The 9,266-nt window shown below is 38.0% G+C and overlaps 1 pseudogene; it reads left to right on the forward strand.

Annotated features, from left to right (window-relative positions):
- The first annotated feature begins 3,843 nt into the window (after nucleotides 1–3,843).
- LOC114290671 (uncharacterized) lies at nucleotides 3,844–8,074 on the forward strand (annotated as a pseudogene).
- The last annotated feature ends 1,192 nt before the right edge of the window (nucleotides 8,075–9,266 follow it).

The following is a 9,266-nucleotide window of genomic DNA, read 5'->3' on the forward strand; positions in this document are numbered from 1 at the left end:
TTTTTGCTCATCCCAAGGTGAAGAGAACGGCTACTGCACATACTCCACTTTGGTGAAATCAATTATTTGGGTGTGTGAACAGTGGAATTAATTTGGGTGGTTCTTCACTTCGTTTTTTGTGTTGATTTGGTTCGTTATTTTGGATCTTCTACAACTCTAGTTCTGAAGATTTTTGTTCATCTATTTGGTAAGATCTTTCCTCTTGTTTATTTGTGATTATTTGAAATTCACCTAAGGGTGGTTTGTGAGACTATTCGTGTCTCGTTTGTAATCGTTTGGAAACTTATTTGGTCGATAGTGAAATGGGATTTCGATCCCGTGGACGTACCTCACATTGAGGGAATCACGTAAAAATTCTTGTGTTGCTTTTGATTTAGTTTTTCCTCATTAGTTTTTATTCCCATTGATTGATTTACTTGTGGGGAATCACATATTTTCCCTAACAACTGGTATCAGAGCTTACGGTTTATTTGGGTTTATTTATTTGTGTAAATCAATTGGGGGGAATGTGGGTCGTATGTCTAGCTTCAATGGAAGCAATTGAGTAACTTGGAAAACTAAAATGGAGGACCTATTATTTTGTAAAGATTTGTATGGGCCTATTGAGGGTGATAGTGGCAAACTCGAAGGTATGAAAGATGATGAGTGGAAGAGGCTTAATCGAAAAGTCGTTCGTGTTATCCGTCAATGGATTGATAACAGTGTGTTTCATCATGTTGCTACTGAAACTTCGGCACATGATTTATGGAAAAAATTAGAGAGTCTTTATGACAGAAAATCAGCCACAAATAAAGCCTTTATATTTCTTAAGTTGGTTAATTTAAAATATAAAGATGGCAGCCCTATTTCAGAACATCTGAATGAAATAAAGAGTATTGTTAACCAACTTGCTTCTATGAAAATTATTTTTGATGATGAGTTGCAGGCTTTGATGCTACTTAATTCTTTGCCCGAAAGTTGGGAGACTTTGGTTGTGACCGTCAGTAATTCGGCGCCCGATGGAGTTGTCACAATGGGCCAAGTCACTAGTAGCCTGTTAAATGAAGAAACTAGAAGAAAATCAGCAGGTTCCTCTCATTCAGAAGCATTTGTTGTGAGAGGCCGAAGCAAAACAAGAGGGAGGAGTAAAACTCCTCAAGGTCGTGATCAAAGCCGTGATAAATCAAAAGATGGTTCTTTTTCAAAGAAAGACATTGAGTGTTATTATTGCCACAAGAAAGGGCACATGAAGCGAGAATGCCGAAAGCTCAAGAACAAGGAGAAAATGCGTGAAAAAAGTGTGGATAAGAAACAAGAAGACACAACGACAGTTACTACCGATGATCTCATGGTCGTTTGTGAAGATGATTGTATCAATTTTGTGGGCCAAGAGAGAAATTGGGTGATTGATTCTGGTGCTTCCTTTCATATGACTTCTCGAGTTGATTTCTTCACTACCTACACCGAAGGAGATTATGGTTTTGTTCGAATGGGTAATGAAGGTTTGTCCAAGATTATTGGCATGGGTGATGTTTGCTTGGAAACAAATTTGGGCTGCAAGTTGTTTCTTAAAGATGTGAGGCATGTTCCCGACATTCACCTCAATTTGATCTCTACTGGGAAGTTAGATGATGAAGGCTTCAACAACAAATTTGGTGATGGAATATGGAAGCTCACGAAGGGTTCTTTGGTGGTGGCTAAGTGCAAGAAGACTCATACACTTTATTCGATGCAAGGAAAAATTTGTAAAGGTGTTGTCAATGCACTTGAAGATAATACCTCTACCGAATTTGGCACAAGCGGCTTGGCCATATGAGTGAAAAGGGGCTACAAGTTTTTTTCAAGAAAGAGCTTCTACTCGGTTTGAAAGGTACACATCTCAAAACATTTGTTCATTGTTTGGCGGGTAAACAACATAGAGTTTCTTTTCATAAAAATGTTGCTTCTAGAAAAGAAAATGTTTTGGAGTTGATTTATTCGGATGTTTGTGGTCCTTTAAAAGTTAGAACACATGGTGGTGCACTTTATTTTGTTACTTTCATTGATGATTATTCAAGGAAAGTTTGGGCTTTTCTACTAAAAACTAAAGATCAAGTTCTAGAAGCATTTAAGTTTTTTCAGGCCATGGTTGAAAGAGAAACAGGATAGAAATTGAAGTGCATCCGATCAGACAATGGTGGTGAATACATTGGGCCATTTGATGAGTATTGTCACAGCCAAGGTATTCGGCATCAAAAGACAGTTAAGAAGACTCCTCAACAAAATGGAGTTGCCGAGAGGATGAACCGCACCATTGTGGAAAGAACAAAGTGTTTGCTTTCACAAGCTAAATTGCCAAGATCCTTTTGGGGTGAGGCATTGAAGACAGCAGTTGACGTGATCAATTTGTCTCCTTCCTATCCATTGAATGGTGATGTTCCAGAAAGAGTTTGGACCGGCAAAGATGTGTCTTATGAGCACTTGAAAGTGTTTAGTTGCCGAGCTTTTGTTCACATTCCAAAAGATGAAAGGTCCAAGCTTGATAGTAAGTCATGACAATGTATTTTTCTTGGCTATGGGCGTAATGAATTTAGGTATAGATTGTGGGATCCGGTCGACAAGAAAGTCATTCGAAGCCGTGATGTTGTGTTTATTGAAGACCAAACAATTGAAGACTTTGGCAAAGGTGATCAACCGGAGCCAAAAACTAGTGATCTCATTGACATGGATCCATCTCCTTCATCTTCAGTTGATGATGAAAATGGAGGAGATGTACAGCCACCTATTGAAGATGTAGAGGATGATGCTAATCCTAATAAAGTTGAGCCAGAAATTAAGGAAGAGCATCCAACTCAAGAACTGCCACCACAACTTGAGTTGAGGAAATCTACAAGGGACTGACAACCTTCAAGAAAGTATCCTCCCAATGAATTTGTGTTGATTTCAGATCAAGGGGAGCCTGAGAGCTACTAAGAAGCAATTGAGCATGCAAAGAAAGGTGATTGGAAAAAGACCATGGAAGAGGAGATGAATTCCTTAATTGAAAATCACACCTATGATTTAGTGAAGTTGCCTAAGGGGAGAAAAATTTTGAAAAATAAGTGGGTCTTCAAATTAAAGAATGATGGCAAGAATCTGATGTACAAAGCACGTCTTGTTGTAAAAGGCTTTGGGCAAAAGAAAGGTATTGATTTTGATGAAATTTTCTCGCCAGTTGTGAAGATGTCTTTTATTTGGGTTGTACTTGGCATGGCTGCAAGTATGAACCTTGAAGTTGAGCAACTTGATGTGAAGACCGCATTTCTTCATGGTGACCTTGAAGAAGAAATTTACATGGAGCAACCAGAAGGTTTTGTAGAGAAAGGGAAAGAGAAATTTGTTTGCAAATTGAATAAAAGTTTGTATGGTCTCAAGCAAGCTCCGCGGCAATGGTACAAAAAATTTGACTCTTTCATGATGAATAATAGTTTTTCTAAAACTACTTCGGACCATTGTGTGTTTGTGAAAAAATTTCAGGATGGCAAATTTATTATTTTTTTGCTTTATGTTGATGACATGTTAATTATGGGTCAAGATTCTACCATGATAAACAGGTTGAAATTGGAGTTGAGTAAATCTTTTGCTATGAAAGATTTGGGACCGGCAAAGCAAATACTTGGTATGAAAATTGTTCGTGATCGCAAAGAGGGTCTGATTTGGTTGTCTCAAGAAAGCTACATTGAGAAAGTTCTTGAAAGGTTCGACATGAATAAAGCAAAGCTGGTTGGTTGTTCACTTGCGGGTCACGTCAAGCTTAGTTCGAATCAATGTCCTACAAGTGAGAAAGACAAGGAAGAGATGCTGAAAGTTCCTTATGCTTCAGCAGTTGGTTCTTTGATGTACGCCATGGTTTGTACAAGGCTAGATGTTGCTCACGCCATTGGTGTGGTGAGTCGTTTTCTCTCTAATCCGGGTAAAGAACATTGGGCAGCGGTAAAATGGATTTTAAGGTATCTTCGAGGGACTTCGAAGGTATGTTTGTGTTTTGGGGATGGTAAGCCGATGCTTGATGGGTTCACAGATTCTGACATGGCCGGTGATGTTGATTCTAGGAAATCTACTTCAGGGTATTTGATGACTTTTGCAGGGGGAGCTATGACATGGCAATCTAAATTACAAAAATGTGTTGCTCTCTCAATTACCAAAGCTAAATTTATTGCCATTATAGAAGCTTGCAAAAAAGAGTTATGGTTGAAGAAATTTTTGCAAGAGTTGGGTTTAAAGCAAGAAAAGTATGTGCTTTATTGTGATAGTCAAAGTGCTATTCACTTGAGTAAAAATTCTACTTTTCATTCAAGATCGAAACAAATTGATGTGAGACACCACTGGATTCGTGATGTGTTAGATTCGAAATTGTTGCAACTCGAAAAGAGTCACACGGATGATAATATTTCGGATATGTTGACTAAGACTTTGTCGAGAGACAAACATTTGAAATGTCGAACTTTGGCGGGTATGGTTGATATCTCCACCTAAGTCGGTAGGGAGAGAATTGTTGGGTATACCTCCTTATTGGAGTGTGGGACCCAATTGATTTTGGAAAAAGAGTTTAATTTGGTTTAGTATTAATTATAATATATTTTTGTATATTATATTTAATTTGTGGAGGCCCAATCAAATTTGAAAACAACTAAGGTTTGATAATAAACTCTAGATTCACAATATTTTAGGGTTTTGTTTTTTTTGCTCATCCCAAGGTGAAGAGAACGGCTGCTACACATACTCCACTTTGGTGAAATCAATTATTTGGGTGTGTGAACAATGGAATTAATTTGGGTGGTTCTTCGCTTCGTTTTTGGTGTTGATTTGGTTCGTTATTTTGGGTCTTCTACAACTCTGGTTCTGAAGATTTTTGTTCATCTATTTGGTGAGCTCTTTCCTCTTGTTTATTTGTGATTATTTGGAATTCACCTAAGGGTGGTTTGTGAGACTATTCGTGTCTCATTTGTAATCGTTTGGAAACTTATTTGGTTGATAGTGGAATCGAATTTCGATCCCGTGGACGTACCTCACATTGAGGGAACCACGTAAAAATTCTTGTGTTGCTTTTGATTTAATTTTTCCGCATTAGTTTTTATTCCCATTGATTGGTTTACTTGTGGGGAATCACATATTTTCCCTAACAGCTCTATGGTCTTCTCCCCAACAGCACAGCCCAGTTTTCTCCTCCTTCCCCATGGAATGTCACCAAAGACCCAAATGCATGTTCATGGAAGGAGGTTACATGCACTTCCAACAATTCTGCCATCACCAATCTCTCTCTCCCTTTTTTCTCTATCTCTTCCCCCCGATTTTCTTGTTTTTCTTTGCCAGATTGATACCTTGGAGGTTGTTGATCTCTCCAACAATCACTTGAGCTCAATCCCAGATGAGTTCATGACCGGTTGTGGAAAGATTACTAGGTTGAAACTGTTGAATATTAGTAGGAACAAATTGTCTGGCCCTTTACCCACTTTTAATGGTTTTGCTAAGTTGGAGTCCTTGGACTTGTCTCACAATTCATTGGGTGGACGCATTGATTTACAGCTTGATGGGTTGGTTGGTCTCAAAAGTTTGAACCTTGGCTTCAACCAGTTCATCGGCTCTGTTCCTATGAACATTGGAAAATCCATGGTTTTGGAGGAGCTTGGGCTTTCTGCCAATCACTTTGAAGGTAAATTCCCTGAATCAATTGCGAATTATTCGAAATTAACTACAATTGATCTTAGTTTCAATTACATTTATGGGTCAATCCCTAATAGATTTGGAGAGCTTCTCAATCTGCAACTTTTGATTCTATCTTCTAATAATTTGAGTGGTGGAATCCCAAAATTCCTTTCAACTATCCAAAACCTATGGCGATTCGCGGCCAACCAGAATTCTTTTTCTGGTGTTATTCCAGTTGGGATTACAAAACATCTCAAGAATTTAGACCTTAGTTATAATAAGTTAAATGGGTCAATTCCTGGAGACCTTTTATCCCAATCAAATTTGCAGAGTGTAGATTTATCTTATAATTCATTAAGTGGGCCAATACTTGCAAATATGTCTCCAACCTTGTTGAGGTTGAGATTAGGAAACAATCAATTGAATGGGACAATCCCATCTTCATCTTTTGGAAGCCTTCAAACACTGACCTATTTGGAGTTGGAAAACAATAGTTTGAGTGGGTCAATACCTCCTGAATTGAGTTCGTGCAAGAATTTAGCACTGCTGAATCTTGCTAACAACCACCTCACTGGTGTTTTGCCAGTACAGTTGGGTGTTCTGAACAAACTTCAGGAATTGAAGCTTCAAACCAACAATTTTCTTGGAGAAATCCCAATTCAAATTACCTAATTACAAGCATTGCGGAAACTGAATATCGGCTGGAATTCACTGAACGGTTCGATACCATCTTCAATTTCAAGCTTGCAATCTCTTACCAACTTGGATCTACGAGGCAACAATCTCAGCGGTTCAATAACTGCTTCAATTGGTAACTTGAATTCCCTTTTAAAACTCCAACTAGGGAACAACAAACTCAATGGGACAATTCCGTTGATGCCACAGACTTTGCAGATTGCACTAAATTTAAGCAGCAATCTCTTTGAAGGACCTATACCTGGAACGTTATCAAGATTGTTCAGATTAGATGTGTTGGATCTTTCCAACAACAAATTTTCTAGTCAGATTCCCCAGTTCTTTACATCCGTTACAGTTGATGTATGTGGAAACAAAGGTCTCATTAGCACTACAAATTCAAACTCTCCCTCATTATCTCCAAAACAGAGAAAGACAATGGATGCGGGAGTCCTTTCATTTGCTGCTGGCAGTGCCTTGGGCTTTGTGTTAGTAACAATTATTGTTGTTTTTATTTCCAGGCAAGGAAATGGTGGTTTAGATATCATGGCTTTTGTGGACATGTTGATGGGTTTTGAACGATTCTTAATACAATTTTATAGTGTCAAAGGTCATTGGATAACTGATAATAGCATCCATAAATCAAAGCTTAACTTATCCAAAGCCATGGAGGCAGTTTCCAAACCTGTTAACATGATGCTGAAGAGTGAGTTCTGCACCTACTACAAGGCTGTCATGCCTTGTGGGATGAGTTATTGCATCAAGAAGCTAAATTGGAGCTGTAAGGCATTCCAATTGTTTAACCCTGAGAGGTTTGTTCAAGAGCTAATGGTTTTAGGTAAGCTAAGCAATTCAAATATCATGATCCCTCTAGCTTATACTTTAACAGCTCGTAGCGCATATGTTGTTTACAAAAATCCTCAACATGGAACTCTCTTTGACCTTCTTCACACAAGTTGTGATAATGTTCTGAAATGGGAAGAGCGGTACAGTATAGCTGTCGGAATTGCTAGAGGTCTGGCTTTCCTACATGGGTGCTCCACTTCAACTGGACCCATAATTCTCCTCCATCTTTCGACGAAAAGTATCCTAATGGAATCACTTTCAAAGCCTCTGATTGGAGATTTTGATCTTGGAAAGGTGATCAAGCCTTCGAAAACCATGGAGACAATCTCTGCTGTAGCTGGTTCAGTTGGGTACATCCCTCCAGGTAATCTGCTTTTTTTTAACTGTCTTTAGTTCAATATGCAGTAAATATTGTTATTATTGATCAAATTTTGAACTTATTGTGTTCGGAGCCTTTTTGTTACATGCAGAATATGCATGCACAATAAAGGTGACTCCATCTGGGAATGTTTACAGTTTTGGAATCGTGATGCTGGAATTATTAACCGGCAGGCCTGCTATAAGTGAAGGAACTAATTTAGCTGAATTGGCACTGACTCGGACTCAGTCAATCCATCACGACAAGTGTAAAGAAATTCTTGATTGTAGACTATTAAGTGATGCATCAAGTGGTGTTCGTGATCAAATGCTTTCACTTCTTAGAATTGCTTTGGGTTGTATTGCCGTCTCACTGGATGAAAGGCCAAATGCAGAAAGCTTGCTTGATATGCTACTTAATGTGGCAACAATTTAGTTTGTAATTAAGGTAATTTAGTAGTATCAAGAGCAGAGTTCACTACCATACCCTGTAACTGATTATTCAATCATAACAATAATAATAATGGTTTATTTGGTTTATACATGCTATTTTGTGGCAACATTAGCTAGAAATTCAGCATGGCCTTGCTTCAATTTTGGCTTTCGACTTGTTTGGAAATGAGAACATACATTACAATGAACAAAGTTTTGATTGTATAATGGGAAAAGTTAGGGATCATGAAATTTTTTTCATGAAAATAATCATGAAAGAGTTATGATCCTTGGATTACCTTAATTAGTGTGTGGTGCTTTATTCTAAGTGTAATTCAAGGGTCACAGAGCTTTCATGATTATTTTCATGAAAAGTTTTTCATGATACCTAACATTGTTGTTGTATAATAAGCTAATAGCATGACTTATACACCTCAGTAGGGCATAGAAACAGAGGAGAGAGAAGACTGATGGGGTAAGATGATTAAGACTTCATTTACTATTGCCAAAGACTTGGCATAAAAACAGAGGAGAGAGAAATAGGCTGGCTTGAAAGAGAGAAGATTGAGTCGGGAGTGTTTTGTGGGGTGAGATGATTAAGACTTCATTTACTATTGCCAAAGACTTGGCATAGAAACAGAGGAGAGAGAAATAGGCTCGTTTTAAAGAGAGAAGTGTAACGCCCTCAAAATAATAACATTAAACCCAACAAATAAGACGAGCGTTGATAGATAAACTAACCACCTTCTATCATTCATTAGAATTCCATTACATAAGTATTACATGTTAATCTCATAACAAAATGCCCTACGGGCTTACAGCTTTCCAAGTTAACACTTGGTTACAACAAAGAGTTCTAACTCGTTTACACATTAAGCCCTTGGCTTGAAATTACATGTAATACATCAAAGTAAAACGACAAAACTATGCCCGCCACAAGCCTCCCAGCTATGTCCTTGGAGGTGGCATGCTTCCTGTACCTGAAAATGATGTTCCCATATAGGGTGAGCCACAGCCCAGTAGAAATACACTAAACCAACCATGGACAATGACTAAAACATTAGCAATTGATAGTTGGTCGACACTGATACAATCACATAAATTACATATTTATGTCATCGACTTACAAGTCCCAATTACTTTTCATTTTCCCTTTTTCAACAGATAAGCATGCTAGCTCTATCATCATTTCCACAGATATGTATAAAAACTATATCTCACATTCAGATAAGCATAAAAGCTATATCCACAATCTCAACAGATATGTATATCAACAATATCCACAGATAAGCATACAAGCTGTATCCACACTC

Source organism: Camellia sinensis, chromosome 3, assembly GCF_055761805.1.
Source record: "Camellia sinensis isolate YWXY chromosome 3, ASM5576180v1, whole genome shotgun sequence".
In the NCBI taxonomy this organism is placed as follows: Eukaryota; Viridiplantae; Streptophyta; class Magnoliopsida; order Ericales; family Theaceae; genus Camellia; species Camellia sinensis.